At 37.5% G+C, this 21,696-nt stretch overlaps 1 protein-coding gene and 1 pseudogene across 1 annotated transcript in view; both read left to right on the forward strand.

Annotated features, from left to right (window-relative positions):
- The window catches only part of SEMA3C (semaphorin 3C), a 203,926-nt gene that overhangs the window by 20,985 nt on the left and 161,245 nt on the right, over positions 1-21,696 (forward strand). The window lies entirely within an intron of this gene.
- Positions 14,024-14,174, forward strand: LOC128047106 (uncharacterized; annotated as a pseudogene).

The following is a 21,696-nucleotide window of genomic DNA, read 5'->3' on the forward strand; positions in this document are numbered from 1 at the left end:
TAAAGTAACTGTAAAGTAAATACCTAAATTTGTTTACAACCTTTGCTTCTTTTACAGCAATTTAAGTCTTCCAACCCAAGTTGCTAGTGTTAACTATGGTTAGCATCAATTACCAAGGACTTAGCAGGGTCCCAATTGTAGCATATGAAACATAATCTTTCATTATGAGCTTCTCTTTCTAAAATCTTTGCAAAATTCAGATCAGAAAATCTTTGTTTTTTCTTTTCTAAATAAACATAACTCTATACAAACAGATGTGAAGTGCACCAAGCTTGGGCTTCATTCATTACTGAAATTTTATGATGGATACAAGGATCTGAAGCCTTTCAGACAACACTAACATAATTAGAAACTGGGAGTAAGGGGAATAGAACAGAACGTCTTAATACTCCTTTCCTTGTTTATTTGGGTCAGGTAGAAGTGGTGTATGTGGCCACACTTTGTTTTAAATGGTAGAGACTTACAATTCTACAGAACTGTAATTCTTAACACAAGACCTCTTTTTCTAATGAAGTGATTATAAATTTGGCTTGTATAAAAAAGCATTCCATTGAATTTCATAATGGAATTAAGAATTACATCTATATGTATCAAATCATTCAGTAGACTGAATTTTAAATATATTTATTTATATAAACTAAACTGAAGATGATGATAAGGCATGCAGAAGTTTTGATAATATGATGTGGTGAATATTTCAAAGCACTTTTTATAAGTTTACCAGCCTCTTAAATACACAGTCCACAGAATTCTCCAGACCAGAATTCTGGAACGGGTAGCCATTCCCTTCTTCAGGGGATATTCCCAATCCAGGGATTGAACCCAGGTCTCCTGCAGTGCAGGTGGATTCTTTACCAGCTGAGCCACAAGGGAAGCCCTAAACATACACCAGTTGTCATGAATCCAAGCAAAACCAAGACCTCATGCCTTAAATTGTCTCTTCATTTGAAAGATTCTCTGGATAATTAATTGTGTCAGTTGTCAATAAGAACCTTAAGCTTTCTCTAAAAATGATCAAACTGGTTCTGTATTCGTATCTAAATGTTATTGTGTAATAATGATGTAGACAGTGGGAAAAGATTGGAATCTCATTGCTGTTATTTACAAGTCTTAAAGGTTTAAATAGAGCCATAGCTTTTAGAGGCCGTTTTTCTGGCATCAAAAGTTTCCAAATTTTGTTGGTCCATCCAGCCAGACTGTCACTCCATAAATTCACATTCATGGATTTTTTTTTTTCTTTCCCCTGAATGGTAATACTCAGAACATTCCAGGAGACCAGAACATTAAGCTGGAATAAAACAATGAAGGTATTATCATCACCAAAAGAGCATTTTGAATTTTATTAGAAGAAACCAATTAGGATGTTATTTTCAAGCAAAGGGCCTGGCAAGGCTTCAGAAAGTTACTTTCCGGAGGCGGGTAAGGGTTTAGCTGGCACAGAGAGCAGATCTTTAGCTTAGAGTCTTGACAGCTTTAATGCACATGCAATTGGTTTTTTTTTTTTTCCCCTTTAAGCTGATTCTCCTAAAAGCCATGCTTCCTGCCACTGTTCAAAATAATTGCATCAATTCCATTTTCCATTAGTACTCAAAACCTGCTGATATGACTGGATTTTTAAAACCTTTGTGTGAAAATCTAGTTATACATATTTTTCCAGGGGAATCTGATAATGCATATGTTCCAGAAAGTTATTTTTTTATCATGATATCTAGCATCGATCTTTATACTAGTCATATACCTTGGTTATTCATTTAATTATATTCACTAGAGTGGTATAAGCAATTTTCTATTATGGGAGGAAAAGAACATTCAATAGATTCTATTATGTTGAAGGACAAAGAATCAGTTATCGGTCTGCTACAGATAATAAAATATTCTGACTTCAGGTGGAAGGAAATGACTCTTTCTCTTTTTATCATGTCTTAATATCTATGTCCCTTTTATAAAGTGCTTATTTTCAGCCGTTTGTCTTTGTAGATATTTTATAATGATCTTCATTGATTTACTTCATCTTATATATTTCTACTTTTTTGATACTTATTTGAAACTTTTCTATACTTATTGCTATGTATAGACATTTCAGATATTACTTTAGAAATTTTCTAATTTTTTCCTTGCATTCCTTCTTTGTTTTGTTTTGTTTTTTTCCTTTTTTAATTGAATTAAGAAAAAGATCATGAAGCTTAGCCTGGACTTATTCACAGAATGGTGAAGGCCTCAGAGCCAATGTCCTGATGGAACATGTAGCAGGAACCGAGTTAAAGATGGCCTGGAGTTAAGATGCGTCATTCATATGTGCTTTGGAAATGAAATTTAGCACCATAGACACTTAGATGAAATTATTGTTAAAGCAGTACTATCTTTGGTTTCCAAATTTTACAATAAATATTTGATGCTAAAGCAGAATTTTAACGTCTTTTCTAAAGTTGCTTCTGGGTTAAGAGAAAGAAAACTAGAATTTCAATAACTGAAGATAAGTTTGCTGAGGTCCATTGATAATAAAGCATGGATATTTTTCAAGATATACAAGTATCTGTATTAAATTCCAACAGCATACATTATGTTCACCTTAAACTAGAAGCTTGAAAATCTGGTTAGAATTGATTGTTGGCAAATTGTGAGTCAATGTAAGAAAATAGCTTTCAGGCTTTTATAAATAATGTTCTATCCACCTGTCTCTTACCTCTTTACTCCCCACTCATCCACCCTACTTTGGAGAGATTCCACTAAATACATTGTTCAGTTTTTTAAAGAGACACGAAGAACTTCATTGAATTCCATGAATATTTTAGAGAACCTGCCTTGTACAATGTGATTGCTACATATATAGGTACAAAGAGAAGTATGGCACAAATCCTGTCCTCACTGACCACCTATTTAGTCAACAAGATAAGCCAACTATATAAATATTACACCAGCTACTACCTAATGTGTGCCACAAAAGAGGCACAAACAAGTGACAGAAGATGCCAGTTATGAAATAAAAACATTATGTTTAACTTGGTTTTGAAAATTGGCTTTAAACCCATTGTGGTTATTAATCATTCTGCAAGCAGGGCTACAGTTTTATCCTGGTTATAAACTGGATTGAGGGGGAGTTCAGTTGGAATGCAGATGGAGACGTTATTGCGCTTCACCAAGGCTCTCTAAGCCTCTGGTGCAAAACACTTTTGCTAGGCTTTGTTTTGTCTTGTTATTCACCTCCAAATCTCTAGCAGGGCCTGTGCAATGTAGAATCATTATGAGTGATATACTGACAAATAGATTAGCACCAATTTGCCAAACTGTCCTCAAATGCCCAGGGTATTTAAAATCCCCTAGACTCTCTATAGAAGTGGTAGGGGTAGGGGACTATTTTCAGTCTTCTCCATTTCTCAGATTCCAGATCTCTCTCATTCTCTTATTTGATCTCTCTCTCACTTCTCTCCCTCTCACACACACACAATGTTGGCCATATTTGAAGGATGGAATAAAGACTTGAAGCAGCCTGCCTTAAACATCTAACTAAATAGATTCAAACTAAATAGCTCTTCACAAATATCTTGTTATGCACAAAAATGAATTCCATATTAGAGGTCAGAAGTTCCTTTCTCTGAGTTTTCATTCCCATCAGCAGTTTGCCATCTCGTCATAAGAACTACATGACAGAAGAATTTAGACCAGGAAAAAAAAAAAAATCTATAAATATACGTGTTTGAAAACACTAAGTTAAACCCAAGAATTTGTGGTAGTGATTCTCCGTGTTGGCTACACATTCGAGTCACCTGGGAGCTTTAAAATTCTGATTCCAAGACCACACCCAGACCAATTAAGTCAGTATCTCTAGGGATGGGGTGTAGCCACTATTGTCTTTAAACCACTCCAGGTGGTTCCGATCTGCAGTCATGTTTAGAGACCACTGCCTCCAAATCCCCCCAGATTCAGTTTCTGTTAGAGAATGTGTACTCTCCAAGGAGCTTTTAACGATAAAAGATAATTCTATTCAGTCTGTTGCTCTAATGGTTTCCAAAATAGAGTCTTTGCTAAACATTGAAATATAGTCACTTTACTCAACAGTGGAGATTTTCGTTGCCAGAGAAATCATCATTAATGTAGCCACAGTGCTGCTTGAGGGTTCACCGCCTATTGAGTGAGCAGATGCCCTTCACTTACTTCTGTGTAAGATGTGAAAGTCATGTCAAAGTCATGACCTGGAAAATTATGTTCTGTTTTCTCTTTCCTTTATACTTTGAAATGTAGTAACATCTCAGTGAGATTCTTGAAAGTCTAAGCTAGTCTTGACTTAGGTTATGGTCTAACCTAGAGCCTGATGCCAAGAGAATTCAGTATAGATCTGTACTGTTTCACAGACAATTTCATTTGTACGCATTTGTGTCTAAATGTGGGATATCAGATTCTCTAAGGCAAAGAGGCCCTCTATAATGGCAGTTGTAGGCAGAGTGGTAGTGGAAGATAGGGAGGGTTTCTTCTCAGAAAAAAAATCACCTATGGCAATAGGTCCTGATCTTTTTCTGTATATCATTCTTTTTCCAGTCTCTTTAATGATGTATAGTAGATGCTCAGTTAATTCCTAAAAGTAAAAGAATGAATGAATGATGTCTTCATTAGCAGTTTTAGAGAACTGGAAGGGAGCAGAAGTAGGTCAGGAAACAAAAAGTGAATAAAACCCTTGCCAAGTTTATGTTTCAGGATGATAAGTTGCCAATAATTCAAAGAGGACTTTCTTAATATGTTTTAACCTTCAATACCAAGTTATTATGGTAGAAATAAACTAAGCAATATTATGGGCAAGTCAAGAGTAAACAGAACACAAGCTGAGAAGTTTAGATCTTTGAAAATGTCAGTATTGGGTATGAAGGACATGTCAGGTTTACCTGTTCTTATTAAAATGACATGGGTTTAAAAATTTACTTGGCCATTGTCAGGAGCATTGTAGTATATGTTTACTTACCAATATGATGTCTTTCCTTAAAGGTGAAATCGAGAAAAACTCTTTTTATGGACACTGTAAGTTCAACACCTTAAAATGTATAGCATACCTCAGATGGACAAGTTCAGAAAACATGTTTTGCTCATTGGATGCAGTTTAGGAAAGAAAAAAAAAAAGGGCAGCCATCTTATTAAATGAAGAAACAAATTACATTCTAGGATAGTGTGAGTTTTTAGAATTCTAGTCATATGAAGCTAAGATGTCATTCTTTCCATGCTTCCATGTATAACTTTATTGATTGACCTATAATGGGAAGGTATGCATCTTGCCTTTGAAAGAATTAGATTTAATGTGTTCCTATTATTTAGGACTTTGTGGCAGGTCTTGCAAAGTACGTAGGCAAAGCAAAGTAAGTGGGAACTGACAAGTAAGAAATAAAAGCTTAAAATATTTCCAGGAATAAATATCAACATCTGTAAGAATACAACTCCATGTGCATCAAAATGTAGGTTTCCCAACTGTATTTATCTGAAGGTTATGAAAAATCACTTTGCTAAGTGGAAATTACTTCTGTAAAATACTGAAATAGCCACATTGATAAATCGTGGCGTCATGTACTCAAAGGTAGTTTTTAATTTTTCCTGGAGTATTTTATTTTTTTGTTAGCTTTGGAATATTGTTGTTAAACTTATATTATCATTTAATTCTAATGACAGTTGAAAAAATTGCTTCACTGTCTTATAACATCAGGTTCTTAATTCATTTCTGGAGTTCATCCACCAAAGTGAAGTGTGGTAATTCTTTGTACCACCCTCTTCAGCAGGCAAAACTATGACTCATTTCTACCACCCAATTATGCCAGAAGTGTTTAGTGCACTGTTATGAAATGAGATGTAATAGTTCAATATTTCACAATTTATGTTTGAGCCATTTGAACAATGTCTGTGCAACATCTTTTTGCCTTTTCATACTGTTCATGGGGTTCTCAAGGCAAGAATACAGAAGTGACTTGCCATTTCCTTCTCCAGTGGACCACATTTTGTCAGAGCTCTCCACCATGACCTGTCCATCTTGGGTGGCCCTAAATGGCCTGGCTCATAGTTTCAGTGAGTTAGATAAGGCTGTGATCCATGTGATCAGTTTGGTTAATTTTCTGTGATTATGGTTTTCATTCTGTCTACCCTCTGATGGATAAAGATAAGAGACCTATGGAAGCTTCCTGATGGGAGAGACTGACTCTGGAATCTGGGTCTTGTTCTGATGGGCAGGGCCATACTCAGTAAATTTTCAGTCCAATTTTCTGTTGATGGGTGGGGCTGTGTTCCCTCCCTGTTGTTTGGCCTGAGGTGAAACTATGATAGGGGTAATGAAGGTAAAGAAAACCTCCTTCAGAAGGACTTATGCCCACACTGTTGTGTTCAGTGCCCCTGACCCTGCAGCAGGCCTCTGCTGACCCACGTTTCTGCTGGAGACTCCTGGATACTCACAGGCAAGTCTGGCTCAGTCTCTTGTGAGAACACTGCTCTTTTTTCCTGGATCCTGGTGAGCACAAGCTTTTGTTTGTGCCCTGCTAGAGTCTGTTTCTCCAGTCCTGTGGAAGTTCTATAATCAAATCCCACTGGCCTCCAAAGTCAAATTCCCTGGGGGTTCTCAGTCCCTTTGCCAGATCCCCATGTTGGGATATCTGTTGTGAATCCTAGAACTTTCTTAACAGTGCAAGAACTTCTTTGGTATAATTTTCCTGTGGTTTGTGGGTCGTCTGCTCAGGGACTGTATGGTGGGGCTAATGGCAACCTCCTCCAGGAAGGCTTAGGCCACAGGCCACACGTCCCAGGTCTGCTGCAGCCAGAGGCAGTGTCCCTGTGTCAGGCCACTGCTGACCCGCGCTTCTGCTGGAGAATCCTGGATACTCACAGGCAACTCTGGCTCCATCTCTTGTGAGAACACTGCTCTTTTTTCCTGGATCCTGGTGAGCACAAGCTTTTGTTTGTGGCCTCCAAAGTCAAATTTCCTGGGGATTCTCAGTCCCTTTGCCAGATCCCCAGGTTGGGAAATTTGTTGTGAATCCTAGAACTTTCTTAACAGTGCAAGAACTTCTTTGGTATAATTTTCTGTGGTTTGTGGGTCGTCTGCTCAGGGACTTATGCCACAGGCCACACATCCCAGGTCTGCTGCAGCCAGAGGCAGTGTTCCTGTGGCAGGCCACTGCTGACCCATGCCTCTGCAGGAGACACTCAAAACGCCTCAAAGGCAGGTTTGGCTCAGTCTCTGTGTGGTCTCTGGGTCCTGGTGGACACAAGGTTTTGTTTGAGTGTCTTCTGAGCCTTTCTGGCAGGTATGGGGTTTGATTATAAATGCAATTTCGTCCTTGCTACAATTTTGTTGGGGCTTCTCCTTTGCTCTCGGATATGGCATATCTCTTTTTGGTGGGATTCAACATTCTCCTGCTGATGGGTGTTCAGCAGCAAGTAGCAATTTTGGAGTTCTTGCAGGAAAACAGTGCACATTCTTCTACTCTGCCATCACGTACCTATTTTTCATAATGTTTAAGGAAAACAATAGAATGGGAAAGACTAGGAATGTCTTCAAGAAAACTAGAGATACCATGGGAACATTTCATGCAAAGATGAGCACAGGAAAGGACAGAAATGGTATGGACCTGAGAGAAGCAAAGAATAATAACAGGTGTGAAGAATATACCAGAAGAACTATACCAAAAAGAAGAACTATACCAAAAAGAAGAACTATACAAAAAAGATCTTAATGACCCAGATAACCACGATGGTGTGTTCACTCACCTGGAGTCAGACATCCTGGAATGTGAAGTCAAGTGGGCCTAAGAAGCATTACTAAGAACAAACCTAGTGGAGGTGATGGAATTCAAGTTGAGCTATTTCAAATCCTGAAAGATGATGCTGTTAAAGTGTAGCACTCAATATGCCAGATATTTGGAAACTACAGCAGTGGCCACAGGACTTGAAATGGTCAGTTTTCGTTTCAATCCCAAAGGAAGGCAATGCCAAGGAATGTTCAAACTGTCACACAATTGCACTCATCTCACAGGCTAGCAAAGTAATGTTCAAAATTCTCCAAGCCAGACTTCAACAGTATGTGAGCTGAGAACTTCCAGATACTCAAGCTGGATTTAGAAAAGGCAGCGGAACCAGAGATCAAATTGCGGATAACTTTTGGATTATAGAAAAAGCAAGGGAATTTCAGAAAAACATCTACTTCTGCTTTATTTACTAGGCAAAGCCTTTGACTGTGTGGATCTCAACAAGCTGTGAAAAATCCTTATACAGATGGGAATACCAGACCACCTTACCTGCCTCCTGAGAAATCTGTATACAGGTCAATAAGGAACAGTTAGAACTGGACATGGAACAACAGATTCGTTCCAGATTGGAAAAGGAGTTTCCAAGGCTGTATATACAAGGCTGTATATTGTCACCTTGCTTATTTAACTTATATGCAAAGTACATCCTGTGAAATGCTGGGCTGGATGACAAATAAGCTGGAATCAAGATGGCCAAGAAAACTATCAATAACCTCAGATATGCAGATGACACCACCCTAATGGCAGAAAGCAAAGGAGAACTAAAGAGCCTCTTGATGAAAGTGAGAGAGGACAGCGAAAAAGTTGGCTTAAAACTCAACATTCAAAAAACAAAGATCATGGCATCCGGTCCCATCACTTCATGGCAAATAGATGAGGAAAAAATGGAAACAGTAAGAGACGTTAATTTGGGGGGCTCCTATCTTCCCTGGTGGCTCAGATAGTAAAGTGTCTGCCTATAATGCCTACCATGTGGGAGACCCGGGTTCAGTCCCTGGGTCGGGAAGATCTCCTGGAGAAGGAAATGGCAACCCACTCCAGTATTCTTGCCTGGAAAATGCCATGGATGGTGGAACCTGGTAGGCTACAGTCCACAGGGTTGCAAAGAATCAGACATGACTGAGCGACTTCCCTTCCCTTCCCAAGGCACTGCAGATGGTGACTGCAGCCATGAAATTAAAAGACATGAGCTCCTTGGAAGAAACGCTGTGACAAACCTAAACAACATATTAAAAAGCAGAGACATTACTTTACCAACGAAGGTCTATCTAGTCAAAGCTATGGTTTTTGAGAGTTCCTTGGACTTCAAGGAGATCAAACCAGTCCATCCTCAAGGAAATCAGTCCTGAATATTCACTGGAAGGACTGATACTGAAGCTGAAACTCCAATACTTTGGCCCCCTGATGCAAAGAACTGACTCATTAGAAAAGACCCTGATGCTGGGAAAGATTGAAGTCAGGAGGAGAAAGGGATGACGGAGGATGAGATGGCTTGATGGCATCACTGACTCGATAAACATGAGTTTGAGCAGGCCCCGGGGGTTGGTGATGGACAGGGAAGCCTGGCGTGTTACATTCCATGATGTCACAAAGAGTCAGACACAACTGAGTGATGAACTGAACTGTGAGCTTCAAAAGTGATAAGATTTTGAATGACAACAAACTACAAAATTCTTGAAGAGATGGAGATATCAGCCCACCTTACCTGCCTCCTGAGAAACCTGTATGCAGGTCAAGAAGCAACAGTTAAAACTGGACATGAAACAACAAACTGGTTCAAAATTGAGAAAGGAGTACATCAAGGCTGTATATTGTCACCCTGCTTATTTAACTTATATGCATAGTATATCATGTGAAACGTCGAGCCGAATGAAACACAAGCTGGAATCAAGATTACCAGGAGAAATATCAATAACCTCAGATACACAGATGACACCACCCTTATGGCAGAAAGCAAAGAGGAACTTAAGAGCCTCTTGATGTAGGTTATAGAGGAGAGTGAAAAAATTGGCTTAAAACACAATATTCAAAAAATTAAGATCATGGCATCTGGTCCCATCACTTCATGGCAAATAATGGGGAAACAATGGAAACAATGAGAGACTTTATTTTCTTGGGCTCCAAAATCACTTCATATGGTGACTTTAGCCATGAAATTAAAAGATGCTTGCTCCTTGGAAGAAAAGCTATGACAAACCTAAACAGTGTATTAAAAGGCAGAGACATCACTTTGTCGACAAAGATATGTGTAGTGAAGCTGTGGTTTTTCCAATAATCATGTACGGATATGAGAGTTGGACTATAAAGAAGGCTGATTGACAAAGAATTGATGCTTTTGAATTGTGGAGTGGAGAAGACTCTTGAGAGTCCCTTTGACAGCAAGGAGATCAAACCAGTCAATCCTAAGGACGTCAACCCTGAATATTCATTGGAAGGACTCATGCTGAAGCTGAAGCTTCAGTATTTTGGCCACCTGATGCAAAGAGTCGATTCATTGGGAAAGACCCTGATGCTGGGAAAGATTGAAGGCAGAAGGAAAAGTGGGTGACAGAGAATGAGATGGCTGGATGGCATCATCAACTCAATGGACATGAGTTTGAGCAAACTCCAGGAGATAGTGAAGGACAGGGAAGCCTTTGGTGTTGCAGTCCATGGGATCGCAAAGAGTCCAGACACAACTCAATGACTGAACAACAAATATTTTGCTAAATATTACCAGACAAAATAACACTGCCTGGAGCATATGTATCAATGTGTACATAAATTTTTGTATTATTATTATTATGTATTATGACATCTTTATCTTTGTTTCTGTTCTTATAATGGAGCTCAGTGTTACTCATCTTTAACAAAAATTATTTCACATTTAGCATTTGGGTTTATATATTTTTCATTTTTTAATCTTGGAGATTATCTAGAAAAAGTAAATCTTTTGGAAATGGTCAACATAAACTGTATCTAAATGCTCCCTTGTTATTCTTTATGACAGTTGGCAGGAGTTTTAGCAAGGCATGTTAAGCTGTAACTACAAAGAAAAATAATACAATTTCCAAGTTCATGAAAAGTTTAGAAAGTTATGTATTCATTCAAACATAATTTATGTACTGTCTGACTGTACTATCAATAAGTAAAGGTACTGCATAGCAAACTGAAAAAAATCCTAATTTGAAAATTCATAGTCAAAGTAGCACACAGGTTTAATCTTTAAACTGTAAATGCAGCAACCTTGTTCTCTTAGCCTGAATTTCCATTCAACTCTTTGTTTTCCTCAGTATCAAATCTTACAATCAATTAATTAGCTTCACACTGTTTTCCAGCATTTGTCCTTAGCTAGTTATCTTTCTTCTCTTTGAGTGTCCTGATTCTCATTCCTCCCTTCTTTACCTCTGAACACTCTTTTCCATCTGTGTGCTCTTGTCGTGTACATGCCCGCTCATTTTCGCATTCCCTTCAGTTTTCTTCTCTGGTGTTCTTGCAGGGAGACTGAAATTGACCTAGACATGCAGCTAAGTCTGAAGACTGTGGTTTAAAACTTACTTAAGCAACCATTTTACCACTAAATCTTATACAGCCCCCAGCCCCCGCCAAAAGGAGGACCTTCCTTCCCTCTGGGTATCTCCTTATTCCTCAAAGAACAAAAGAAATAAATGTTGACTTTTAATGGATTTTTTGTTTTTTATGTTTTGGTGAAAATTCATAAGTTTAATATTGCCTTTCAGTGCCCTACATCCCCATACTCTGTTGCACAAGCCAGGAATCAAAAAATGAATAGTTCATCTACCTCTAATTCATTTTAGATCTTTATTTTTTAAGGGAAATTTCCGTTTAGTAGATAGTAAAAAATAAAGATCTAAAATGAATTGTGCAAGAGTGAAAAAGTTGGCTTAAAATTCAACATTCAGAAAACTAAGATCATGGCATCTGGTCCCATCACTTTATGGCGAATAGATGGGGAAATAGTGGAAACAGGAAGAGACTTTATTATTTTGGGCTCGAAAATCACTGCAGATGGTGACTGCAGCCATGAAATTAAAAGACGCTTGCTCCTTGGTAGAAAAGCTATGATCAACCTAGACAGCATATTAGAAAGCAGAGACGTTACTTTGCTGATAAAGGTCCATCTAATCAAAGCTATGGTTTTTGCAGTAGTCATATATGGATATGAGAGTTGGACTATAAAGAAAGCTGAGCACTGAAGAATTAATGCTTTTGAACTGTGATGTTGGAGAAGACTCTTGAGAGACCCTTGGACTTCAAGGAGATCCAACCAGTCCATCCTAAAGGAGATCAGTCCTGAATATTCATTGGAAGGGCTAATGCTGAAGCTGGAACTCCTATACTTTGGCCACCTGATGCAAAGAATTGACTCCGTTGAAAAGACCCTGATGCTGGGAAATATTGAAGGCAGGAAAAGAAGGGGACATCAGAGGATAAGATGGTTAGATGGCATCACCAACTTGATGGACATGAGTTTGAGTAAGCTCCAGGAGTTGGTAATGGACAGGGAAGCCTGGCGTGCTGCAGTCCATGAGGTTGCAAAGAGTTGGAGAAGACTGAGCAACTGAACTGAAAAGGGAAACTAGAAGGTGAAGGGAAGAGAATTACCTATTTTCAGAGCATATAGGCCAGTGAATTAGTTGGGCCATGCAAGCTGCTGGATGGTTGCATAGCCCCATGCTGCCATATGGGGTCTGTGTGACTCTGTGTCTCTCTCACCCCCATCTCTCCCCAAAAGCCATGTTCTCCTCAAGCCTTGCTGCCTTACCACAGAGTCTTATCAGATCTCCATTTTTGAGAGGTTAATTCAGGAAGAAGCCTAATACAAAATAAAAGTTGGCATAAGAGGAAAAGAAGCCAAGATGTAGGCTAGCTGTGTTGCAAGATGACAATATTAGAGTAGACAACACAGAAGTGATGGCACTTCTAAAGGAGCAACTAACTACTAGGGTTGATAGAGGATCATAAGAGACCCATTCAACCGTTAGAGCTGCTAGTGTACTCCAGTTGAGGTCCAGTTCACTATTGGGCTGATACAGGTGGTTGTAAGATGACTTTTTATGCTTCCCTTTCTATCTTTCCTATATATTTTTCTGTTTAGATCCTTGTGCAAAAGGTAAACTGAGATATACCTGTTTTTGACATTAGGTATATGACTGTGTGTGTGCTTAGTCACTCAGTTGTGTCTGACTCTTTGCAGCTCCGTGGGCAGTAGCCTGCCAGACTCCTTTACCCTCTGAGCCACCGGGACTTAGCAACTGAACAACACAACAAACTTTATTTATATAATAGTATCATATGCCTAAAGATCAGTTAATTTAAGAGTGAATTGTATAAGAAAACTTTTTAAATGATGGCAATTGAAATAATCGATTTTTGTAGGATAAACTTTGCTTTAGATAGCCCTAGATTGAATCATCCTTCCTTTTTCCAGTTTACAGAAATATTTTAGAAAATGAAGTAACTGTTTGGATATTTAACAGGAGACTTTTTCAGGTGTTCTGCTTTGTGTTTTTTAGTGTCCCTCATTTTTCTAGATCTAGGTAATTAAAAGATTGCCTGTATTACTAGACCCCTTTTTGTTTAAACTTAATCTATACAATTTTCTAATCATTCTTTGCTAATGTATAGCTTTGTGAGCATGTAAAAAAATTGGATTTGTTTTATTTATCAGTGATTAGAATTTCTGTATATTTTTATTTAACACCTTTATGAAAGTTTGCCACTTTTTGAGCAAAGAGATACATTTTTAAAATTAAAAGATTGCTGTATCTGAACACTGGATGCAGGGAACACTGCCCTGCTTTGTCAGTTTACATAGGGAAAACTAATGAGGCTATAAAGAAATACTATCTGTTTTATTAGAACTTTTTTAGTAGTGAAACAGCTGGAAAAACAAGAGTTAGTCGGCTGGCTTCCATTTTCCATTGCTTTCTGCCCTTTAAATTCAGGTTTCCTCTTGTTCATGACCACATGCTCACCACACACAGACTCCTTAGTTTGTTACTTTAAGCCAACGGAGATTAAGCATCATTAGTAAAGACTAGTTTAGGAAAGGTTTTAACTAAAATAAATGGCGCTTTCAAAGAGAATCTTGATTTATGGAGTTTGTGTATGTGTGTGTGTGTGTGTCTGGGTAAATCAGTAAGGAAAAAATCAGATCATAGTGGTTGGGTTGAGTGCCATTAGTCATTGAGACATGTTTTCTGTTGCAGTCTTATTTGTAGTAAAAATGTACAGTTTAATTGTAGTACAAATGCAGCTTTGCGCAGCGGCAGTATTGTAGCCAATGACATTTATCTGAGGCAAGACTATTGCTAATTGAAACTAACTGTGGTAAAAATGCTTAGTAGCAGCCTAGTGACCAGAAAGAGTATGTATCTCTTTACTATATTTAGAATCAAAATTTTGTTGCTGAAAGGGAAATTAGGTATCACTTAATCTGGTCTTTTATATTATAACTGAGACTCAAAGAGATTAAATGTCTTAGTTAGTAGGTAGAATAAGTAGAATTTGGGTATACTTGTTAATTGCAGATCAGAGAAGGCAATGGCACCCCACTCCAGTACTCTTGCCTGGAAAATCCCATGGACAAAGGAGCCTTGTAGGCTGCAGTCCATGGGGTCGCTAAGAGTCGGACAGGACTGAAGCGACTTAGCAGCAACATCAGCAGTAGTTAATTGCAGATAGCATTCCCACATCATCGTCACTCTCTTTTCTACCTATCCTCTAAAGAGGTACATGGAGAAATTGGAAATTCAGTGTGAAGGAAGATGAGAGCAGATAAGAATGGAGCCAATCAGGCTTTAAAAATACATAATTGTGAAAGGTAAACTGACACCAATTAATTAGGAGCTTTGGGACTAAAAACAAATGAAAATTATTTGATTTAAAAAATACCTATTATTTGCAGTTTGATCTCAAGAAAGATGAAATTAAAGCATTTACAGTCATCTGCCTCCAAAAATCCATTAAGTGCTAATTAGCTGGTATCTGAGAAGGTCCAAATCTCTCTACATTGGAAACTTGTTCTTTAGTGAAATATATGACTTAAAAAACACACACACAAAGCATCTGTTGGTAGAAGCATATATCCATGATCTCTACATTTCTGAAAAATTGACATATTTATTGTAGGGAAAAAGAATCAGAAAAAAACAAGTCATGTAAGTTTAATTCTAACAAACATACTACTGCAATGATAATGTGAAATAACTATAAAGCATATGAAATATAGTTTATATTCCACTTTACTTGGGAGACACAAAGAATTTATCTTTATTTTACATGTATCTAAATTTAATTCACTGTGCTTTTTAAAATATTCTTTACCAATAGATGTCAACACATTAAATAAGAAAAATCAATATATTCTAATACACTCTGTTATGCAACTGCCACAAGAAAATTGTAATTCACAACATTCAGAAACCAGTCTGAAGTATTTGTACTGTCTACCAAGGGAAAAATTATCTCATTGTTGTCCTATAAATTGCATATTTATTTCATAACAGTGGCAAAAATGGGTTATCTTTGAGAGGTAGGATTAGTTTTCTCAGCATTCATGTGTGACAAAGGCTAAAACTCAAATGAATCATAGCAGTAGTATTCAAAGAACAGAAATGTCTTCAGTTACCTTTCAGTCATGGTACAGCATTAAAAGTCTTCTAACTTCTAAGGATTTGTTTACATTAAAAGTACTTGGCTATTTCATAATGACTAACTGGCAATTTAAGTTAATTTTTTGATAGAGTGATCTTTCTTTAGTTTTTAGGAATTAGCTGATATATTCTGGAAATTATGTTAATATAATTACCTAAGTTATTCATGAAATCTCAGAATAAGAGACTACATCAATACAGGATGAAAACTAACACAGTTCATAATGGTACATATGAATCTGACATGTCCCTTAGCCTTTCAATATATTTTCTAATTTAAAATATTCTGATTGAGAACCTACCACATTTAAGGCATTATCTCCACTGTTGAGTAGAATATCAGTAAATGACTGATTTCTTGCTTTCCAGGAATTCACAATCCCATTAAGAAGATGAAGAGAATAATAACTATAGAGCAGATGACATTGTTTATGATTAGTGTTGGAGGCTAAAGAGATAAGGAAAAAAATGAAAGTGGGGATATAAAATCTGAGCTTAACCTGAAACCTGAAGAAACAATACAGTTTAAGAATATATAACCAAGAAAGATGGTAGAGAGTGCATCTGATACACAGTGGTATAGAAATGAATTTCTCAACTCAATCTGTTTGAGTCTAAGACAGCATGTGATGAATTTGAACAATGTTGACTATAGGGATTAGGATGAAATGGGATTGGAGAAACTAACCTGGCTAATATGTGGTCCTAATGATGAGGCTGGTTGCCATAGCAAGGCAGTTGTGTGGAATTCAAGGTACAACAAAAGGAGAATGAAGGGCTAGGCAGGAAATCAATGTAAACTGAACTAGTGAAAGGGATTATTATGATTGTTAAAAAGTAGAAACTCCGGATATCACGTTTTCTGCCTCTTCCTCATTAATTATCTAATGAAAGAGTTTAGGTACAAAAGATTTCATAAGGTTTAGTACAACTTCAGACTATCCAGTGCAGCACCATTCCTAGCTTCCATCCCTTTCTGGACAATGGTAGAATAATCAATAGTCAATGTCAAAATACTCCTTCAGAATAAAATTACACGAAATATAATATTTTTCTTGTTAGAACAATAAGAAGTAGAGAAAAAGATGATAATATAGCCACACATTCCAGACTTTAACAGTGGAGGTAGTTATTCAGAGTAGGAGTTTTGTTGGGAACTTGAGCAGATAAAGAGCAAAGTACTTTACACCTGAATCATTAGAAATGCCTGTTTTAAAAAATGCATGTTAGCTGGCATGTTTTTCAATAGTCTATATTTATGCAAAATGATTTAGTAGCTAATACCCCTCAACTCAGAAAAGATCACTGCCCCTAAGGTATCTATTAAATGTAGGATATTATCTTGCTCTTTTTCCCTTCTGTTTCCGAGTGTTTTAGTGTATCATTTCCCTATCATGTCTAGGACCTACTTCTGTCTCCCTTTTAGACAGTGTACACAATGAACTTAATCACAGTTAGGTCTATAATAAGAAGCAGAGAATCGTCTTGAAAGAAGAAAACATCGTGACTGTCTTTTAAATATTGTGCATATACCCCCAAGGAAAGAATCCATGTAAGTGAAGGATATAAATTATTTTGGTATTATAATGATAAAAAACCCACATTAACTGGTAAAATTAAAACTGATTTATAAATACAATTCAATAATCTGTCCTGTCTCCTATAAAAACACTGATATGGAATCAACTTTAACTATGAAATATCACAGAGAACTGCAAGATGGATTAAATGTCAAAGTGGTCTAAGTGAATTTGTACAGCGATAGTTTATTGTCTCCTGTAAATATATTACCTACACAAGCCAGTTATTTTATATGTGATTCTAAAGTAGTACCATTATGCTGAGTGTTTATATGTTTAAATGAAACAGCCTACTTTGGGTTCCCTGCTGGCTCAAGTGGTAAAGAATCTGTCCGCAATGTATGAGACCCAGTTCAATCCCAGGGTCAGGAAGATCCCTAGAGAAGGGAGTGGCTACCCACTCCAGTGTTCTTGCCTGGAGAATTCCATGGACAGAGGAGCCTGGTGGGCTGCAGTCCATGGGATCACAAAGAGACAGGGACAACTGAGTGACTAACACTTTCACTTTGATTACCAACAGAAAAATAAACGGAGGAATATATGTACTTTAAAAATATTACCTGTTTCAGACTTTTGATAATGTTATTATCATAATCATATATTACTTTTAGAAAGACCAGAGAAAAAATAAATTTTCGTAGTTGATCACTGTTCCTTGAATTCCACAACTACAATTTCTAATGCTTTTTATATTCAAGAGTAAATGTAATAGTAATACCATTTGCTAGTTAGCATGGGGAAAATATTCTTCATTTAGGAAAGTGTAACAGTTCATTATCTGGAGAATGTTTTTTTATATAAGAAGGCAAAGTTACGAGTCTTTATCACTTTGTAATTTCTAGTTTGATTTTGAGTATTATATTTAGCAGAAAAGTGAGGACATTTTTTTCCCAGAACTTAAGAAAATAGTTTGCATAATTTTGTTTGTTCTTTAAGGAAATTTGGCACTTCCTTCTTTGAATATAGTTTTATCAATTTATCTTACTCATGAACTTTATTTCAAACAAGGGGAAAAGCATGAAAAGGAAGCATATTTATGCCTGCTTGTTTTCTTTGCTTTTTCTGTTCTCTTTTCCTCATTCCCATTCCATTCTTTGTATCCCAAATTATTTGACGATTTCATGTGTGTAATGTGATGGGTGAAGTCCATGAAGATAAGCTGGTCCTATAGGCTACTACTACTACAGAAGTAGTTGAGATATCATGAGGAGGAGGAAAAGTGGGGAGATTCATTCTGCAACAGGTTGTGCACAGTGAAGAGGGACAATTATCAGGAGTTTGGACTCAAAAGGGATACAGAGAAAATATGGCTGAGGGTTTCAATGATTGGTAAGACCCCCTCCTATCTCACTCATAGACTATTTGTAAATTTGCTAAGCATCACAGATGCTAAATGTGTCCAAAATTTCAGTGGAAGCCAACAAAAAGTTGAAATTCACAAGCCTTATTTTACATAGTGTAGATGCATGCTGATTGTTCTGAACCAACAGGTGAAAGAGAAAAAACACAACAGAATTTGTTGTAGAATTCCTAGATTTGTAACTGTATCAACCCCAGAAACATGGTGTCTGAAACAAGATTCACCACATCTTGTAAGTGCAGAGAAGCCTCAGGTAATATATAGATTGCATGTGTATATACTTCTCAAAGAAACACTGACATCCAGTACTACAATGATCATAAAATAATAGCGTTGCACCTAAATAATGCATGCATTTGCTGCATTAGGCATTTGACTGGTGCTTTGGATTTTGGAGAAAGTAGTAATATGCTAGAAGAATTGATGCTTTTGAACCGTGGTGTTGGAGAAGACTCTTGAGAGTCCCTTGGACTGCAAGGAAATCCAACCAGTCCATTCTAAAGGAGATCAGCCCTGGGTGTTCTTTGGAAGGAATGATGCTAAAGTTGAAACTCCAGTACTTTGGCCACCTCATGCGAAGAGTTGACTCATTGGAAAAGACTCTGATGCTGGGAGGGTTTGGGGGCAAGAGGAGAAGGGGATGACAGAGGATGAGATGGCTGGATAGCATCACTAACTCGATGGACGTGAGTTTGAGTGAACTCCGGGAGATGGTGATGGCCAGGTAGGCCTGGCGTGCTGCGATTCATGGGGTCGCAAAGAGTTGGACACAACTGAGCGACTGAACTGTACTGAACTGAACTGAATATCATATGGCCTTTGATAGTATTTGTCTAAAGCCTTGTCAGAATCTAAACTTTCTCTATGGAGACATTTCTCTGATACTGAGCTTTTGGTTCTTCTTTTGTTTTTGGAACTCCATGAATTTTGTAGTGTGCCAGACTAGCTGGTGAAGGTTACTTACTGCTGGACATGTATATTTCCACCTTCAAACCAACAGATTAAAAAAGTAGAAAGTATATATAATAAAATAACTCAGCCAAACCTCAAGTGAAGAGCAACTTTGGTCATTTTTTGAGTCTTTAGATTTAGTTGTTTATAAGTGGTTTCCAAAGTTTATTTTACCAAGTGCCCTTTCAAGATTTTAAGTTTTCTGAACTTACTTTCATTTCTTTATACACTCTTAAACTTAGCATTCATTTTTATTGAGCTTTATGGAGAAGGCAATAGCACCCCACTCCAGTACTCTCGCCTGGAAAATCCTGTGGACGGAGGAGCCTGGTAGGCTGCAGTCCATGGGGTCGTGAAGAGTCTGACACTGAGCGACTTCATTTTCACTTTCTTGCATTGGAGAAGGAAATGGCAACCCACTCCAGTGTTCTTGTCTGGAGAATCCCAGGGACGGGGGAGCCATCTATGGGGTCGCACAGAGTTGGACACGACTGAAGCGACTTAGCAGCAGCAGCAGCAGCATGGTCTGTATAGAAAAGGGTGCTACAAGTAAAGGGAAAGATATCTTTGGAACTTTGAAAGACCCTTCCTTAAGAAAGCATTTGCCCCTATCAACCACGGAGGACATAGTAATTCTAAAAAAAGCTTTCTTTTTTTCTTTGCCTTGCTCGAGCCATTGTAAAATTTTATCCAAAAGTGATAGCAATGGATATTAAAAATTTATCTACTGAAAATAGGATAAATTAAATTGAACAAGTGCCCAGATTCTCAAAGACAACAGACATTTTAACCACAATGTAAATGCCTTCAATATGCCAAACTTCTAAAAACAAAGTTTCCCCTAACACACATCTAATCTGATTCATTACTGAACATTTTAATTACTTTTCCCAATTATGAGGACAATAGACTACATATGAGGAAAGCAAGCATTTGAAGAATGAAGAATATGCCTTCCAATTTTACATAAAGTTGCCAAAGTTATGATTTGAATGATTGTTCACCCACTCTCAACTCCACGCGGTTGTCTTCACTGAATTAGTTATTTGTGATTGTGCCATTTAAAACTGTCATAAATGGAAAAATATTTGTATCATTGGACATTATTTAAGAGGGTGCTGCAAATAAATCATTTTTTCTTTTTACAGTATATTAATAGAATGTGTCCTCATTTTCGTCATCATATTTATGCTTAAGATAAATATAGCTCAGCCTTTAAAACACTGTGTTCTATTTGGAAATGTAGATAATTATTTTGATTTGATTATTTTATCTAAAATAATATGGAAAAACTGGCAGACTTTATTTTTTGGCCTCCAAAATCAATGCAGATGGTGACTGCAGCCATGAAATAAAAAGATGCTTACTCCTTAGAAGAAAAGTTATGGCCAACTTAGGTAGCATATTCAAAAGCAGAGACATTACTTTGCCAACAAAGGTCCGTCTAGTAAAGGCTATGGTTTTTCCAATAGTCATGTATGAATGTGAGAGTTGGACCATGAAGAAAGCTGAGCACTGAAGAATTGATGCTTTTTAACTGTGGTGTTGGAGAAGACCCTTGAAAGTGCTTAGGACTGCAAGGAGATCCAACCAGTCCATCCTAAAGGAGATCAGTCCTGGGTATTCACTGGAAGGACTGATGTTAAAGCTGAAACTCCAATACTTTGGCTACCTGATGTGAAGAACTGACTCATTGGAAAAGACTCTGATGCTGGGAAAGATTGAGGGCAGGAGGAAAAGGGGATGACAGAGGATAAGATGGTTGGGTGGCATCACCGACTCAGTAGACATGTGTTTGGGTAGACTCCAGGAATTGGTGATGGACAGAGAGGCCTGGTGTACAATAGTCCATGGGATCACAAAGAGTCGGACATGACTGAGTGACTGAATTGAACTGAATACTTATTATAACTAATAATGCATAATATATTTGTAACCATGCTTCCTTAAGGATACATTTTGCAGGTTAGACTAAATTATCATTTCAAGCCAATATAACAGATGCCAGATCTCTTACAGGAATGTGAGGTAATATAAGAAAGAGGAAATTCATATGTTCTGTACTAAAAGATGGAAAATAGATGGGGAAACAGTGGAAACCGTGTCAGACTTTATTTTTCTGGGCTCCAAAATCACTGCACATGGTGACTGCAGCCATGAAATTAAAAGACGCTTACTCCTTGGAAGAAAAGTTACTACTAACCTAGACAGCATATTCAAAAGCAGAGACATTACTTTGCCAACAAAGGTCCGTCTAGTCAAGGCTATGGTTTTTCCAGTGGTCATGTATGGATGTGAGAGTTGGACTGTGAAGAAAGCTGAGCACTGAAGAATTGATGCTTTTGAACTGTGGTGCTGGAGAAGACTCTTGAGAGTCCCTT

This window comes from Budorcas taxicolor, chromosome 4 (genome assembly GCF_023091745.1).
Source record: "Budorcas taxicolor isolate Tak-1 chromosome 4, Takin1.1, whole genome shotgun sequence".
NCBI classification, from domain to species: domain Eukaryota; kingdom Metazoa; phylum Chordata; class Mammalia; order Artiodactyla; family Bovidae; genus Budorcas; species Budorcas taxicolor.